Source organism: Manis javanica, chromosome X (assembly GCF_040802235.1).
Source record: "Manis javanica isolate MJ-LG chromosome X, MJ_LKY, whole genome shotgun sequence".
NCBI classification, from domain to species: domain Eukaryota; kingdom Metazoa; phylum Chordata; class Mammalia; order Pholidota; family Manidae; genus Manis; species Manis javanica.
This window is the reverse complement of record NC_133174.1, coordinates 39,896,039-39,915,053: the sequence shown is the minus strand read 5'-3', so window position 1 is coordinate 39,915,053 and position 19,015 is coordinate 39,896,039. Positions and strand designations below refer to the sequence as shown.

At 38.7% G+C, this 19,015-nt stretch overlaps 1 protein-coding gene across 4 annotated transcripts in view; it reads right to left on the bottom strand.

Annotated features, from left to right (window-relative positions):
• JADE3 (jade family PHD finger 3) overlaps positions 1–19,015 on the bottom strand; it is a 192,951-nt gene that overhangs the window by 79,674 nt on the left and 94,262 nt on the right. Inside the window, exon 1 of one of the 4 annotated variants that reach the window (XM_073227588.1) lies at positions 5,089–5,294. The exons of the other annotated variants lie outside the window; for them this stretch is intronic. The gene's annotated coding sequence lies outside the window, so the exon portion shown is untranslated. Of the gene's footprint in view, positions 1–5,088; positions 5,295–19,015 lie in introns of those variants that run through there. 4 annotated transcript variants of the gene reach the window in all.

Sequence of the window (19,015 nt, the reverse complement as noted above, 5' to 3'; positions counted from 1 at the left end):
CACATAAACAAATGATGCCATTTAAATGAATAATGACTCATTCTATTTGTTACTTTGCAGGGACAACTCTGCAAATGCTTACTGGTTTCATTTAGGGAAGATTTAGAATTACTAATATGACCTGAGAAAAGTAGAGAAGGAAACCAATTTTAAACATGCTGGTGGCCAGGTGGCAAACAAAATGACCTTCCTACCAAGAATCCTAGCCCATTAAAGTTAACTGGGTGCTGGGCAGGGAGAAAGCTAAGTCTACAGGAAACAAAAACTGGTGGTTTATTACATAATGCTTTATTATAAGGCAGTAAAAGAGGTTTACAGACATATCCACTTAACATGTTTTGCAAAGAGCTCAGTATTCTGGGTGGCTAGCAGGAGAAACGAAATCATCATTTTGCTGAATACTCTGATCCATTTCTATAAATTACTAGAGTACCTTTAATGAGAAAGTGGTTAAGTGGTGGTGGCAATTTACAACTGTGCTAAACTATTGTCTTTGGGAAACACAGTGCTGTGAGAAATCCTACTTTACATCTGTAGAGAATACTACAGCCAAGTATTTTTCAACATCCTAAAATATTTCATTATTTTCCATGTGATACACTTCACAAAATACACCAATTGATTGCAAAATCATACGTTAGGCTAAATAATGCTACACCATATAGTCATACAGCATAAGCCATGTCTTCACACTTGATATAACTGATTATGAAAATCTGTTCTGTGTCATTTCCTAAGTAGCCTGGAAACATATTGTAGTGGATTGAATGTGGTTCCCCCCAAAATATCTATATCCTACTTTCTGCAACTTGCAAATGTTACCTGATTTGGAAGAGGAATCTCTGCAGATGTAAATAATTTAAGGATTTGGACATAAAGAGATCATTCTAGAATATCTAGGTGGACCCTAAATTCAATGGCAAGTGTCTTTATAAGAGAAAGGCAGAGGGAGATTCGAGAGAAGAGGAGGAGGCAGAGATTGGAGAGACTCACTGATCCACAAGTCAATAAATGTTGACAGTCACCAGAACCTGGAAGAGGCAAAGAATGAAATCTCTCCTTAAATCTGTGGAGGGAGCACAGCCTGTCCAAATTTGGACTTCTTGCCTCCAGAACTTCGAGAAAAATAAATTCCTATTGTTTTAAGCCACCGGGTTTATGGTAATTTGTTACAGCAGCCCTAGGAAACTGATACATATATTTACCAAACAGAAGACTCTAAACAGAGAGATATATAAGCAGAGCCAATGAAATCTGGCCCTAGTCCAAGTCTTCAGAAATACCAAACCTCCAAGGAACAGGCATTCTGTGAAGTCTGGTAAACCTTGGACTGCAGGAACACCAATCAACTCACACCTGTTTTTCTTAAGCAAATAAAGGCTAAATCCAATAACTATTATAATTTTCCCTTCTGGCTTTAGAGAAAAATAACAGACTTATATGATAAGCCTGATTTCAATTTTATAAGTTAGCCAAATTAAATATAATCAGATCCAAGATTTCTAGAAAAGCATTTTTACTCAAGGCAGAGTACAAGAAGTCTGCTTTATCTTGCAGTAGAAGTCAAACATTTAAGCATGAAGAACATAACATGCTGAAGAGGGGAATAGGAATGTAAGTTCAGTACTCAGGCAGATATCTGCAAAGTGATATGAAATATATTTAATAGACTGGTTTGATGAATCTGATTCTAATAGAAAAGGCATGTTTTTAGGTCTTTAAAATGAATGCAGGCAAACCAAATAACTATAGCATATCTTGGGAGAGGTGTGAGTTTTATACACATTTAGTGACAAACACATATACACAAATTTGTATATATTTTCATAAAGAAACAATAAAAGGATAAACCAAAAACTTAAAAAAAATGGCTAACTCTGGAGAATGGGGAAAAAACAGGGAGGAGAGGGAGACAAAAGCTGAATCTCTTTGAATGCATTTTATTTCATTGTCTGACATTTGAGCCAGGCAAATATTTTACATAGTTAAAAATGAAATTAAAAATCTTTAAAGAAAAGAATATGGGTCCAGAGACAGACTACCAGGAATGGTCTACTGGTTTCACCACTTCCTAGTTTGGGGCAAGTTAAATCTAATTCTCTGTGTCTCAGTTTACTCATGTACAAAGTAGGAATAATAACAACACTTACCTCATAGGGGTTGTTTCAATGAATAAATGTATGAATTTATGTGAAAGGCTCAGCATGGTACTGGGTTCATGGTAATTGCTAAATAAATTCTAGCTTCAGTTATTTTATTATAATCATCATAGTCTCAGCTTTACTTCCAAAAGCAGAGAAAAGTAGATAGCTGAATTCTCCTATCTAGTCCATAAAGGAGATGTGAGTTCATGGCTCAACTAAAATGTGCATGGTTTGGCTCCTGAAAGACAGGGTTCCCAAGCAAAAGCCCCATCAAGAATTTTAACTAGCATTCTATAGGCCCCATGAGGTAAGGAAGAAACTTCACAAAATACAGCATGGCCATTTGCTGCTAAATTAAAGATTATGAATGAGGGATATGGATGTTGACACTGACCCAGGTAATTAAGTTGAAAGTTTTACAAGTTCTTAATTGTGCGCCTATTTTATATGCACTGGTAGTTTCCCCAAAAGTTCCGGAAACAAAAAGGCTTTCTATTTACCCGATATCTGCTCATTTATGGTCAAAGAGGGGATTCACAGGCTAACATACAGCCCAGCAGCTATGCCAGGTCTAACAGCACATGCACATCTTGGCCTCTCTGATGCAGAAACAAAGGAGGCCTCACTATAAATTCAATTAGAGTAGCAATGCCTAACCTGCCAGAGCCACAAAGTGAAAATGCCCTTCATGGACAGCTCTGGCTTTTATTGCTCTCATTAACATATCTCAGTGGGCAGTTTCTTAAAGCACAGCTAGTCTGAACATTTCTGTGACATTTTTTAGAGGAAAAGCCAAAACATTTACTTCCTGTATGACACAAAGGGGAACACTGTCTAGCCCATGTGAATGAAGCAGAGAGATTAATAAGTTTTGATTCATAGTCACTTAAATCTGAAACTATACATAACTGACCACAAACAGATGTGTCACCCCAAAAGCACAAAAAACCTGATGCAAACATGGTAACTATATTTAATCAAAAGGAATTAACCGTAAGTGACTTTCTTGAAATTACACAATCTTAAAGCAAGAAAAAATTTTGGGGTTATCTAGAAGAATCAACCACTTAGAGCAGAGAAAATCTAGCAAAGAATACAAGCTTGCTCTTACATGGGATCAAAGATACCTAGTATTGTGGATGCTGTGTTCCTTACTAATTTTCTCAATGAAGCAAAGCTTATCCAATTCTAAGTTCATATAAATATTTTTCATGGAAATACTTTTCAAATAGCTTAAAATAATTATCAGGTTTCTTATAAATAAACAGGACATTTGTGACGGCTATGGCCTGACCTCAATTGGAACATCAATTACCACAAAACAAGGTACTTTTGAGCAGCTTAGTATAGGTTTGATTATTTTCTTCACTCCATACCAGAGATGTATGCATCCTGGTAATGGAGGAGGGGGAACAATTGAGTCTAACTTAGACATCTGCACAGTTTTCACATAAGAGATGGCATCTGAGGTTTGCTTTGCAAGTTTTTATCCTATCTCTCAATGTCCCTTTTTGTGCAATAAGTGTGCATTTGCAAGCTTAGTGCTTTTTACTTGCAGTGGGTCAGAAAACCATAAAATCAAGCTTGTTAGAAATACAGGTAAAGCACTGTAAAGAAGCTCTGGTTCTAAGGTATTGCAGTGTTCTCTGCTGAGTTAAAATATATGAGCATTCACTCTGTTGCTATGAAAATCTCAGACATAATAAATGAGATTCCAGGCCCACAGATGATATGCAGTCAGTCCTTTAAGATAGGTTGATATGTCTTATAGACCAATCAGACTAATATTAGGTGAAAATATCCTGGATTTGAGAAAGAATGGAAGACTTTTGAATATATTTAAATTGGTCATTTAGTACTATGTGCTTTTTCTAGGACAAATGGTTTTAAAGAAACATCTGTAACAGAGGTGAGGCTTAGAACCTCACCCCTCCTGTTTTGAGAGAAATTTTCTGCATCCGTGGATGTTTTGTTGCCCTTGTCTAGCTTGGATTAATACTTAGTCTATAGGCACAGACCTGATCATCTACATTTGCCCTCTTACAGCACTAAATTATGTTTTTTACCTTTATCTTGCATCTACCTACCACTTCAGCATTTTATTAAAATAATAATAATAATAATAAGGGAGAAATGTGGGATTCACATATAAGTCAAGTATAAAAATCTGACTTGATTGTTTATAGTTCATGATGCGTGATCAAAACTGAAAGTTTCTGTGATATGACTGCCCTTGCACTGTTCACCATGTAAGAACTTACTCACTATGTAAGAACTTGTTCGTTATGCTTTAGAAGATTGGAGACTGTTGAGAATTAGGCTTGGGATTGATTAATGATTGTGCATTGAGTCCCCTATACAGAATTTTATTGTTGTTAAAAACCATTTGATCAATAAATATGAGAGATGCCCTCTCAAAAAAAAAAAAAACACCTGTAAGAGCATTGGCCCTTTTGAGAATCAGACAATGTCTAACTCAGAAAAAAAAATACACATAAAAACATACCATTAAAAGTTTGTATATAATTTTCAGAAGTTATCAAAGTCCCTGAACCATATGTGGGATTCATCTACCCCTAGGAAACTCTTCTCTAGAGGATAAGTCAGGGGGAAGCATGCACAGGAATCTCACTGAAGCCCTAAATATCAAAGAAAAAATATATCTAATAATGCAGCCAATTAAGCCCCAGCAAAAAAGATCATTTATATTGCATTTCAATGACTAACTCCCAGTAAAAACACACATAGGGTTTCATCTCAGACCTGTAGAGAGTCAGAAAAAAGAAACTCCCATCCTTAAAGGAATGAAAAATTAGGACAGGCAGCAAATTAACAGTTTTTGTTTTGGTGAACCTATTAAAGAAATGAGTCACAGGACAAATGGCCAACTCAAAGAGAGACAGATGTGCCTACAGGGAGACATAGGACAGGAGCATTTGCTTACCTGGGGCAGAAGCCGCAGTAGGAATATTAAATTAGAAATTTTGAAGAATCGCTGGGGGCTAATGTCATAGAGGGTTCATGCCTTCTTGTAAGCTTTTTCTCCAGAAACCCAACTAGGCTCTCATAGGGAAGATGGGGGAAAGCCTGGAGAGAGCTCCCCCAGTGGAGCTGTCTGGGTTCCTGGTACTCAGTGTTCTGATTCCATTACTGAACAAAAGGCTTCATCTGCAGGGGAAGGACATCAAATGAGGGCACTGGTGAAATTTCACTAGTACTTGGAGGAGGGGAAAAGCACCCAATGTCAGCCTCTCTGTGTTATCCAAGAGGAAAAAAAGCCTTAATATAGAGGAAGGAGAATCTCAAGGACATAGACTGAGAACTCCAGAGGATACTCACTACAGGCAGATTGGGGAATAGGGGTCAGAGGCAAAAAGCTCTACCCCTGAAGTCCACCTCCCTCAGCCTGCCCCCAAAGGGCCACTATGCACTCCAAAGACTGAGACATAGCCAGAGATTGGAGAACACTGCCCCTCCCCTACACTCTACCACCATACTAAAGCCTCCAGTGATAGTAACAGTGGCTTACAGTTGGGAGTAGCAAAAGACAGAATCTCTCTGAGGCCAAGCACAAAGGGAAGACTCTAAGCCAAGACAGGAGACAAAAACAAGGTCACCAGAGGAATTAGAAGTCTCTGGTGCGTATAGTAATAATATATTTCAAACACCCTCATACACTGCTGGTGGGACTATAAACTGATGAAGCCCCTTTGGAAAATAGTCTAGTATTCCCTCAAATGGTTAAATATAGTTACTATATGACTCAGCAGTTACACACCTAGTATATACTCAAGACAACTGAAAACATGTGTCCATATAAAAACTTTTACAGGAATATTCATAGCAGCATTTATCATAATACTCCAAAAATGGAGACAACCCAAATGTCTATCAACTTGTAAATCTGATAATATCCATGCAATGTAGTATCATTCAGTCATGAAAAGGAATGAAGTGCTGCCATGCTACAACATGGATGAACCTTGAAAACATTATGCTAAGTAAAAGAAGCCAGATACAAAGGCTGTATATATTGTATGATTCCATTTATATGAAATGTCCAGAACAGGTAAATCCACAGAGACAGAAATTAGATTAGTGGTTGCCAAGGGCTGGGAGTAGGGGGACTGGGGAGTAACTGCTCATGGGTAGGGGCTTTTTTCTGGGGTGATGAAATGTTCTAAATATGGATTGTGGTAATGGTTACAAAACTCTGTGAATATACAAAACCCCCACTAAATTACAAATTTTAGATGGATGAATCGTATGGTGTAAGAAATCATTTCAAAAAAGGTATTAATAATGTTTTTTAAAAAAGGGAAATTGTGTTGGTGTTGATGTACATAATCTGAAAGGCCTTGACATCCACTCCCACCCAGAAATAGCAAGGTGATCCTCCTCCTCAAAGTGGTATCAGCAGAGACAGGGTAGGAAGTCTAGACTGTTGCCACTGCTCATCAATATGTGGTACACCTCTTACCACTCCCACTCCCCCTGCTATCAGTGGGGACATCAAGGTGGGGATTTCCACCCGGACCAAGTAGTAACAAGACAACCTTCCTCCTTCCCACAGAGATAACAGAACTATCTTCCTAAAGAGAGAACAGAACTAGGATATGGAGCCTAGGAATTCCACAACTGGTGGTAAAGAGTCAGTGCTCTGCTTCCCCACCAGCCTGGTTATTAAGGAGGCATGCTAAAACAGATTTAAATAAGACTTAGTGTCTTATAAAATAATACCAAAAACGTCTAGGATACAATAGAAAATCACTCATCATACTAAGAACCAGGAATGAAAAGAGACAATCAACAGACAACACCAAGATGACAGAGATACTGGAATTATCTGACAAGGATTTTATAGCAGCCATCATAAAAAGGCTTCAGTGAGAAATTATGAAAACACTTTTGAAGTATAAATACTTTTCAGCAAAGAAATAGAAAATACAAAGAATAACCAAATAAAAAACCTGAAATGTAATAATACAATAAGTGAAACAACAAACTCATGGGTTAGGCTCAACAAAATGGAATTAACAGAATAAAGAATCAGAGAACAAGAGAAATCACCCAATCTGATCAACAGAAAGAGTATACACTAAAAAAGAAAAACAGAAGAATCTTAGAGACCTGTAGGAAAATAACAAAAGATCTAACATTCATGTAGGTGAAGTCCCAAAAGAAGAGGAGAAAGAAGATGGAACTGAAAAAATAGTTGAAGAAATAATGGCTAAAAATTTCACAAACTTGGCAGAAGATATAAACCTAGATTCAGAAGTTGATAAAACCCTAAACAGGATAAACCAAAAGAAATCCATACCCAGGCATATCATAATCCAATTTTGGAAAAATAAAGACAAAGAAAAATCTTGAAAGCAACTGGAAAAGAAATGACTGATTACCTTCAGGGGAGCAATTATTTGAATGAGAGCAGATTTCCCACTGGAAACCATGAAGGCCAGATAGAAGTAGCACATTTTTCAAGTACTGAATAAAAAGTACTATCAAACTGGATTCCATATCAAATGAAAATATCTTTCAGGAATGAAGATGAAACCAACACTTTATCAAAGAAGGAAAACTAAGATTTTATCACCTACAGATTTACCTTAAAATTGGCTAAATGAAGTCCTGCAAACAAAAAAATGAACAAAAGCAAAGTTCGAACATCAGGAATATAAGGAAAAACAAGAGAGTAAAAATATGGGTAAATATAATAGACTATCATTCTCTTCCTGAGTTTTATAACGTTTTCTGATTGAGGGAAGTAGTACAACATTGCCTAATATAGTTCTCAATGCATGTAGAAAAAATATTTAAGACAATTATAAAAAGGGGGGTGGGGAGGGTAGATAAATAAACCTAAATGGTGGCAAATTTTCTGTTTCTCTCAAAGTGGTAAAATGTGGAGACCAGTAGACTGATAAAAGGTCCTTCCTTTTAAAGACTGATCCCCAAAATCAAACACTAAAAATCTACACAAAGATATATACTCAAAACTACTACAGAAAAATCAACATGTAATTAAAAAAAAAGTTAATGTCAACATAGCAGTAGACTCACAGACACAGAGAAGGGACTAGTGGTTACCAAAGGTGGGGGGGGGAGCAGGTACGTGGGGACGGTGGGTGGGGAGGGAGAAGGGGATTAAGGGGCACTGGAATTAGCAATCACAATATAGGTAGGTCATAGGGAAGGCAGTACAGCACAGAGAAGACAATTAATGACTTTATAACATTTTACTACGTTGACAGACAGTGACTGCAATGGAGGGGTTGAGGACTTGATAATACAGGTGAATGTTGTGTGTTATTTATGTGAAACTATCATTAAGACTGCATATCAAATATACTTCAATAAAAAAAAAATAAAGGCAGTTTGTACCACAAAAACAAAGTTCAAGTAATGATCCACAGGAACAGGAAGAGAAAAAATAAAACAGGGGGACAAAAAAAAAAGAGAGAACACATAGAAAGCAAACAATGACAGATTTAAACCAAACCATACAAAGAGTTACAATAAACATAAATGGTTTAAATATGCCAATTAAAAGACAGATTGAAAGAGTGAATTAAAAAATGACCCAACTATATCATCTACAAGAAACTCACTTCAAATATAACCACATATATAGATTGATAATAAAAGGATGGAAAAAATATACCATATAAACATGAATGAAAAGCCATAAACTATATTGATAGTAGATAGTGAAGACTCCAGAGCAAACAAAATTAGCAAAGACAAAGAGGGACATTAATAAAAAATTTGTCAAGAAGATATAGTAATCCTAAATGTGTATGTACCTAACAGAGCTTCAAAATAAAGAAAGCAAAACTGGTAAAACTGAGAAGAGAAATAGACAAAGCCACAATTACAGGTGGAGACTTCTATAGCCTTCTCCGAACAATTGATAGGACTACTAGGCAGAAAATCAGGAAACATACAGAAGAACACCATCAACCAATAGGATCCAACAGCAGAATATGCATTCTTTTCAAACACCCATGAAACGTTCATGGAGATAAACTATATCCTGGGTCATAAAACAAACCTTGACAAATATAAAAGAACTAAAACCATACAGACTATGTTTTCAGACAAAAAAGGACTCACTAGAAATAAATAACAGCAAGATAGCAGGAAAGTCTCCAAATGTTTGGAAACTAATCAACACACTTCCAAGTAATCCATGGGGCAAAGAGGAAATCTCAAGGGAGAAAAAAAAAGATAACTATAAATATCAAAATTTATGGGATATAGCTAAAGCAGTGTTTAAAGGGAAATTTATAGCACTAAAATTTTTTAATTTAAAAAATTTTAATTTTTATTAAGGTGTCATTGATATACAATCTTATGCTAGGTTTCATATGAGCAACATTGTGGTTATTACCTTCCCCCCTATTATCAAGTACCCACCACATACTCCATAACAGACACTGTCCATCAGCATGGTAAGATGGTAGAGTCACTACTTGTCTTCTCTGTGCTATACTTCCTTCCCCGTGCCTGCCCCTAACAAGATGTGTGCTAATCATAATGCCCCTTAATCCTCTTATCCCTCCTTTCCCACCCACCCTCCTCAACTCCTTTCCTTTGGTAACTGCTAGTCCATTCTTAGGTTCTGTGAGTCTGCTGCTGTTTTGTTCCTTCACTTTTTGCTTTGTTGTTATACTCTAGAGATGAGTGAAACCATTTGGTACTTGTCTTTCTCTGCCTGAATAGCACTACAACTCCTATATTAGAAAAGAGGAAAAATCTCAAATAGCCTAAGCACCCACCTCAAGAATCTAGAAAAAGAACAAAATAAATCTAAAGTAAGAAGGAAGAAAATAAAAATCAGAACAGAAATCTGGGAATGAAAGGAAAAAATAACAGATGATTTCACTGATTTATGGAACAATCTGAGCAGCACAATAAATTATATAGTATGGGATAATAACCCAAAGTATAAAATGTACATGAGTCCATACTGATATAAATTATTTAATAAAATTTTTCAAAGAAAGAAGCATCCAAGGAGATTCTTATAATTGCTTAATTTTGGGAAACAATCAGATTATCAAATATAAAACTCTTAGCATATAAAATTTCAATAAATGGTGGCTATAAGAGGTATCTTTGATAATGTGCATGTTATGAAGACAAAACAAATTATTTTAGAAATGAAATAAGCCAGCAAAGCAAAATATGGAATTAATCTCTTCTAATGCCAAGATTAGTTTTGTTCTACAATATCAGGTTCTCTCTTTTATAAAATAATGAAAATATAAATGAAAAAATTTGCTTTCAGTAGTCCAGGTGCCTTATCCCTGTCAACAAAGCTATTCTCACTGACGTGGAGACAGCAGGCCTTAAGACCCAAAGCTCTTGAGTCACTTTATGTTCTAGTGATGCTAGGGTTCTAATTTATGGATTTGAAGAATGAACTTCACAAACACTCAAGGTAGACAAGCAAGAAAGAGGCTTTTAATTTTTCTACTGACAGAAGTAAAGGTACAGGACTCCCAGGCATATACTGGGAGGGGCAAAACTGCCATCTCTGGGCTCAGGTCTAGGAGATTTATGCCTGTTGCATTGAGTAGGGAGAGAAACTATTTAAGCCAATCATACTAAAGGTCATTTCTGTTTTTACCTAGTGAGCTATGAGACTTAGAGTTAGTAAAAATGGTTTTTTAACACAGACGTTCAGTAATGAGAACCATCTTATACACTGTTGCACTGTTTCAACTGCAAGTCTCTCCTGTTTCACATTCTCAAGGTCCTTAGTAAGCATCCTGTTTGCCCTTCCCAGGGGCCTTGCTCTAACTGGACAGGGACTGCCTCCTGTTCTTTCCCTGTCTCACAGGGACCTGCTGTCCTAAATGGGAAAGTAAGGTTTCTTTATCACCATTCTGTAATTAAAGCCTCTTCTAGATAGATAGGAAATTTGTTCTGCTCCTGTTTATGTACATTTTATTTTTATTAATTTTATTTTGGTATCATTAATCTACAAATACATGAAGAACATTATGTTTACTAGGCTTCCCCTTTCACCACGTCCCACCCACATACCCCTTCATAGTCACTGTCCATCAGCGTAGTAAGATGCTGTAAAATCACTACTTGTCTTTTCTGTGTTGTAGAGCCCGCCCCATATTCCCCCCCACATTAGAAATGCTAATTGTAATGCCCTCTCTCTTTTTCCCTGCCCTTATCCCTCCCTTTCCACACATCCTCCACCATCCCTTTCCCTTTGGCAACTGTTAGTCCATTCGGGGGTTCTGTGATTCTGCTGCTTGCTGTTTTGTTCCTTCAGTTTTCCTTTGTTCTTATACTCCACTTATGAGTGAAATCATTTGGTACTTGTCTTTCTCTGCCTGGCTTATTTCACTGAGCATAATATCCTCTAGATCCATCCATGTTGTTGCAAATGGTAGGATTTGTTTTCTTCTTTATTTATTTTTTATTTTGGTATCATTAATCAACAATTACATGAAGAACATTATCTTTACTAGGCTTCCCCCTTCACCAAGTCCCCCAAACATAACCCTTCACAGTCACTGTCCATTTGCATAGTAAGATGCTGTAAAATCACTACTTGTCCTCTCTGTGTTCCACAGCCCTCCCCATGCCCCCACACACTATACATGCTAATTGTAATGCCCTCTTTTTTTTTCCCAACCTTATCCCTCCCTTCCCACACATCCTCCCCAGTCCCTTTCCTTTTGGTAACTGTTAGTCCATTCTTGGGTTCTGTGATTCTGCTGCTGTTTTGTTCCTTCAGTTTTCCTTTGTTCTTATACTCCACATATGAGTGAAATCATTTGGTACTTGTCTTTCTCCACCTGGCTTATTTCACTCAACATAATACCCTCTAGCTCCAATCATGTTGTTGCGAATGGTAGGATCTGTTTTTTCTTATGGCTGAGTAATATTCCATTGTGTATATGTACCACATCTTCTTTACCCATTCATCTACTGATGGACATTTAGGTTGCTTCCATTTCCTGGCTATTGTAAACAGTGCTGCAATAAACATAGGGGTGCATTTGTCTTTTTCAAACTGGGCTGCTGCATTCTTAGGGTAAATTCCTAGGAGTGAAATTCCTGGTTCAAATGGTATTTCTATTTTGAGGAACCTCCATACTCTTTCCACAATGGTTGAACTAATTTACATTCCCACCAGCAGTGTAGGAGGGTTCCCCTTTCTTCATAACCTCGCCAACGTTTGTTGTTGTTTGTCTTTCGGAGGTGGCGATCCCTACTGGCGTGAGGTGATATCTCACTGTGGTTTTAATTTGCATTTCTCTGATGAAAAGCGATGTGTAGCATCTTTTCATGTGTCTGTTGGCCATCTGAATTTCTTCTTTAGAGAACTGTCTATTCAGCTCCACTGTCCATTTGTTAATTGGATTATTTGCTTTTTGTTCGATGAGGTGCGTGAGCTCTTTATATATTTTGGATGTCAACCCTTTATCGGATCTGTCATTTATGAATATATTCTCCCATACTGTAGGATACCTTTTTGTTCTATTGATGGTGTCCTTTGATGTATAGAAGCTCTTCAGCTTGATATAGTCCCACTTGTTCATTTTTGCTTTTGTTTCTCTTGCCCGGGAGATATGTTCATGAAGAAGTCACTCATGTTTATATCTAAAGATTTTTGCCTATGTTTTTTTCTAAGAGTTTTATGGTTTCATGACTTACATTCAAGTCTTTGATCCATTTAGGATTTACTTCTATGTATGGGATTAGACAGTGATCCAGTTTCATTCTCTTACATGTAGCTGTCTAGTTTTACCAGCACCATCTGTTGAAGAGACTGTCATTTCCCCATTGTATGTCCATGGCTCCTTTATCATATATTAATTGACCATAAATGTTTGGGTTAATATCTGGGGTCTCTATTCTGTTCCACTGGTCTGTGGCTCTGTTCTTGTGCCAGTACAAAACTGTCTTGATCACTGTGGCTTTGTAGTAGAGCTTGAAGTTGGCGAATGAGATCCCCCCCACTTTATTCTTCCTTCTCAGGATTGCTTTGGCTATTCGGGGTCTTAGGTGTTTCCACATGAATTTTTGAACTATTTGTTGGTAATTGATAGGGTAATTTGTTGGTAATTTGATAGGGATTGCATCGAATCTGTATATTGCTTTGGGCAGGATGGCCATTTTGACAATATTAGTTCTTCCTAGCCAGGAGCATGGGATGAGTTTCCATTTGTTAGTGTCCTCTTTAATTTCTGTTAAGAGTGTCTTATAGTTTTCAGGGTAGAGGTCTTTCACTTCCTTGGTTAGGTTTATTCCTAGGTATTTTATTCTTTTTGATGCAATTGTGAATGGAATTGTTGTCCTGATTTCTCTTTCAATTAGTTAATTGTTAGTGTATAGGAAAGCCACAGATTTCTGTGTGTTAATTTTGTATCCTGCAACTTTGCTGAATTCTGATATTAGTTCTAGTAGTTTTGGAGTGGAGTCTTGAGGTTTTTTATGTACAATATCATGTCATCTGCAAATAGTGACAGTTTAACTTCTTCTTTACCAATCTGGATTCCTTGTATTTCTTTGTTTTGTCTAATTGCTGAGAGTAGGACCTCCAGTACTATGTTGAATAACAGTGGGGAGAGTGGGCATCCCTGTCTTGTTCCCAATATCAGAGGAAAAGCTTTCAGCTTCTCGCTGTTCAGTATGATGTTAGCTGTGGGTTTATCACATATGACCTTTATTATGTTGAGGTACTTGCCCTCTATACCCATTTTGTTGAGAGTTTTTATCATGAATGGATGTTGAATTTTGTCGAATGCTTTTTCTGTATCTATGGAGATAAGCATGTGGTTTTTGTCCTTCTTTTTGCTGATGTGGTGGATGATGCTGATGGATTTTCGAATGTTGTACCATCCATGCATCCCTGGGATGAATCCCAATTGGTCATGGTGTATGATCCTTTTGATATATTTTTCAATTCTGTTTGCTAATATTTTGTTGAGGATTTTTGCATCTACATTCATTAGGGATATTGGTCTGTAGTTTTCTTTTTTGGTGGGATCTTTGCCTGGTTTGGGTATTAGGGTGGTGTTGGCTTCATAGAATGAGTTTGGGAGTATTCCCTCCTCTTCTATATTTTGGAAAACTTCAAGGAGAATGGGTATTATGTTTTCTCTGTATGTCTGATACAATTCCAAGGTAAATCCATCTGGCCCGGTGTTTTTTTTCTTGGGTATTTTTTTGGTTACCACTTTAATTTTTTGCTGGTAATCGGTCTGTTTAGATTTTCTGTTTCTTTCTGGGTCAGTCTTGGAAAGTTGTATTTTTCTAGGAAGTTGTCCATTTCTCCTAGGTTTTCCAGCTTGTTAGCATATAGGTTTTCATAGTATTCTCTAATAATTGTTTGCATTTCTGTGGGTCCATTATGATTTCTCCTTTCTCATTTCTGATTCTGTTGTTGTGTGTTGATTCTCTTTTTATCTTAATAAGTCTGGCTAGAGGCTTACCTATTTTATTTTCTCAAAGAACCAGCTCTTGGTTTCATTGATTTTTTCTATTGTTTTATTCTTCTCAATTTTATTTATTTCTTCTCTGATCTTTATTATGTCCCTCCATCTGCTGACCTTAGGCCTCATTTGTTCTTCTTTTTCCAATTTCGATAATTGTGACATTAGACTATTCATTTGGGATTGTTCTTCCTTCTTTAAATATGCCTCGATTGCTATATACTTTCCTCTTAAGACTGCTTTTGCTGCGTCCCACAGTAGTTGCGGCTTTGTGTTGTTGTTGTCCTTTGTTTCATATATTGCTGGATCTCCATTTTAATTTGGTTGTTGATTCTTTGATTATTTAAAAGCATGTTGTTAAGCCTCCATTTGTTTGTGAGCCTTTTTGCTTTCTTTGTACAATTTATTTCTAATTTTATACCTTTGTGGTCTGAAAAGTTGGTTGGTAGGGTTTCAATCTTTTGGAATTTACTGAGGCTCTTTTTGTGGCGTAGTATGTGGTCTATTCTGGAGAACGTTCCATGTGCACTTGAGAAGAATGTGTATCCTGTTGCTTTTGGATGTAGAGTTCTGTAGATGTCTGTTAGGTCCATGTGTTCTAGTATGTTGTTCAGTGCCTCTGTGTCCTTACTTATTTTGTTTCAGGTGGACTTGTCCTTTGGAGTGAGTAGTGTGCTGAAGTCTCCCAAAATGAATGCATTGCATTCTAGTTCCTCCTTTAGTTCTGTTAGTATTTGTTTCACATATTTTTTTGCTCCCGTATTGGGTGCATATATATTTATAATGGTTATAGCCTCTTGTTGGACTGAGCCCTTTATCATTATGTAATGTCCTTCTTCATCTCTTGTTATTTTCTTTGTTTTGAAGTCTATTTTGTCTGATACTAGTGCTGCAACACCTGCTTTTTTCTCCCTGTGGTTTGTAGGAAATATATTTTTCAGTTCCTTGACTTTTAATCTGTGCATGTCTTTGGGTTTGAGGTGAGTTTCTTGTAAGCAGTATATAGATGGGTCTTGCATTTTTATCCATTATATTACTCTGTGTCTTTTGATTGGTGCATTCAGTCCATTTACACTTATGGTGATTATTGAAAGATATGTACTTATTGCCATTGCAGGGTTTAAGTCTGTTGTTACCAAAGGTTCAAGGTTAGCTTCTTTACTATCTTACTATCTAACTTAACTCGCTTATTGAGCTATTATAAATACTGTCTGATGATTCTTTATTTCTCTCCCTTCTTATTCCTCCTCCTCTATTCTTCATATGTTGGGTGTTTCGTTCTGTGCTCTTTTTAGGAGTGCTCCCACTAGAGGAGTCCCTCTAAAATACCCTATACAGGTGGTTTGTGGGAGGCAAATTCCCTCAACTTTTGCTTGTGTGGGAATTGTTTAATCCCTCCTTCATATTTAAATGATAATCGTGCTGGATACAGTATCCTTCGTTCAAGGCCCTTCTGTTTCATTGCATTAAATATATCATGCCATTTTCTTCTGGCCTGTAAGGTTTCTGTTGAGAAGTCTGATGATAGCCTGATGGGTTTTCCTTTGTAGGTGACCTTTTTTCTCTCTCTGGCTGACTTTAATACTCTGTCCTTGTCCTTTATCTTTGCCATTTAAATTATTATGTGTCTTCATGTTATCCTCTTTGGGTTCCTTCTGTTGGGAGTTCTGTGTGCTTCTGTAGTCTGAGCACATATTTCCTCCCCCACTTTGGGGAAGTTTTCAGCAGTTATTTCTTCAAAGACACTTTCTATTCCTTTTTCTCTCTCTTCTTCTTCTGGTACCCCTATAGTGCGGATATTGTTTCTTTTGGATTGGTCACACAGTGCTCTTAATATTGTTTCATTTCTGGATATCCTTTTATCTCTCTCTGCATCAGCTTCTACGCATTCCTTTTCTCTGGTTTCTATTCCATTAATCGCCTCTTGCATCCTGTCCATTCTGCTTTGAAGTCCTTCCAGAGATTGTTTTATTTCTGTAATCTCCCTCTGTAGTTGCTCTTTTAGCTCTTGCATATTTCTGTGCAGATCCAACAGCATGTTTATGATTTTTATTTTAAATTCTTTTTCAGGGAGACTGGTTAGGTCTATCTCTGCAGGTCCTCTCTCAGGTGTTGTCTGCACTATTTTGGACTGGACTATATTATTCTGCATTTTCATAGTGATAGTGGTGGCTGTAGGCAGGTAGTGTGTGTGTCAGCTGGGAGAAGAAAGTCCTTTCCTGCTTGCTGGATGCCTTGCCCTTCTCTGCTGCCTGTGTCGGTTACCCGCACTCCTGGAGCAGCCACTGGGTTAATCCCATAAGCTGCTGTGGGCGGGGTCTCCGTCAGAGTAGTGCAGTGCCCTGCGGAAAGTGGCAGGCATGCCGGGTGCACTCCCCCGCAAAAGCGGTGCTCCTGCTGGGCAGGTGTGTACCAGCAGAGGCCTTTGGGTCTGGCCCAGGCCACTGTGCGTTGGGCTGGGATTCCATGCGGCTGCTGGGGGCGCGGCTGCTCCTGGTCTGCTCCTACCCTGCCGCCACTGGCGCATGTGGGCCGCACTCAGGCCCTTGTGGCACTGCTGTAGGCGCACACAGGCCTCTTCCATGCCCCTCTGGCTCTGCTGCCACTGGCACGCGCAGGCCACTCCTGGGCCTCTTGGTTGCCACTGCTGCAAGCTTGTGCAGGCCTCTTCTGGGCCCCTCTGGCTCCATGGCTGCCGGCGCACGCGGGCCACTCCCAGGTCGATCAGTTGCCGCCGCTGCAGGCCACTGCCGAGCTGCTTGGTTGCCGCTGCTGCGGGCTCACACATGCCACTCCTGGTCCCTTCTGGCGCTGCTGCCCCCAGTGTGTGCTGCTGCTCTCCCACTACTGGGCCGGTGTGTCGGGGTCCACGCCAGTTGGGGGAACGACTGGCAGGCTGCTTATTGCCGTGAAGGGCTTCAGAGCTGTGCTGCCGCCCAGGGGATTAGGGTGCCTAAAGTTCCCTGGGATTCCCAGTTGCTGGCTAAGTGTGCCGGGAAAACTTCGTACAGCTGTGGGTTCCCTGTCTCTTTAAGACTTGCAAAACGTACTCACTTTTCTTTTGTCTCAGTGGCACCGGTTGCGGGGACCTGCCTGCAGGTTTTGCTTTTCCATTTCTCTAATATCCAGGACCCCGTGCACCGTGTGTCTGTGCTCCGGGTGTAGATTTCTAGAGCTGGTTGTTTAGCAGTCCTGGGCTTTCCCTCCCTCCCCATTCCGACTCCTTTCTTCCCAGTGGGTTCGGGGGGGGGGGGGGGGGGCATTTGGGTCCTGCCGGGCCGTGGCTTGTATCTTACCCCCTTCATGTGATGTTGAGTTCTCGCAGATGTAGATGTAGCCTGGCTGTTGTACTGTATCCACTGGTGTCTCTTTTGGAATAGTTGTATTTATTGTATTGTCATAAATATATATGTTTTTGGGAGGAGATTTCCACTGAACTACTCATGCCGCCATCTTGGCTCCGCCCTCTGTACATTTTATTCCTTAAGTTTTTCTGCATGAAACAGACACATGTAAATATACTCTTGATATTGTACTGTGCCCAGAAAGATCCTTGGCAAAAGGTGGAAAATGAAAAGTGACTTTTGAGAAAGGGAGAGAGAAAAGCTCTTTGGCTGACAAACTAAATCACACCTTGCATGGGAGCAGGGGGAACCTGTGACTTGCTTCTAACCAAAAGAATATGGCTAATGTGACAGGATGCCAATCCCTTGATTAGGTTATGATATGTGGCAAATGTGATGGGATTTCACTGCCATGATTATGGTATGTCATGTAAGACTCAGTCTTAGCAGACTGGAGCAAAAGACCCTCTCCTTGCTGGCTTTGAAAAAGTAAGCTGCCATGTTTTGAAAGGATGTACAGAGAAGGCCACATGGCAAGAGCCTCTAGAAGCAGAGGGTAGTCCTTCACCAAAAGCCAGCAAAACACTGAGGACCTCAGTCTTCCAGCTGCAAAGACATATTATCTTTCCAAAAGCCTGAATGACCTCGGAAGTGAATTCTTCCCTAGTAGAACCTAGACAAGAATATAGCCCAGCCAGCACACTGATTGCAGCCTTGAAAGACCTTGTGTACAGAACCTAGGCATGCTGTGTAGACTCCCAACCCACAGAAACTGAAATAATAAGTGTGTTGCTTTAAGCCACTAATTTTGTGATAATTTGTAATGCAGCAATAATTTAACTAATATACTCTATTTTCCTTGGAAGACAAGTAAGTCCACTCATAGTATAAGTAAGATACACAAGTTAAGTTTCTCATAATTTAATTATCATAAAGAAAACTCTGTAAGATCCACTAAATCAAGTCCAAGCACAACACTAGCACTTTGCTGCCCTTGGGGCAGAAGATGATCAATGTCACAAGTAACAACTGATTCTTCTTGGACCGGCAGTGCTCT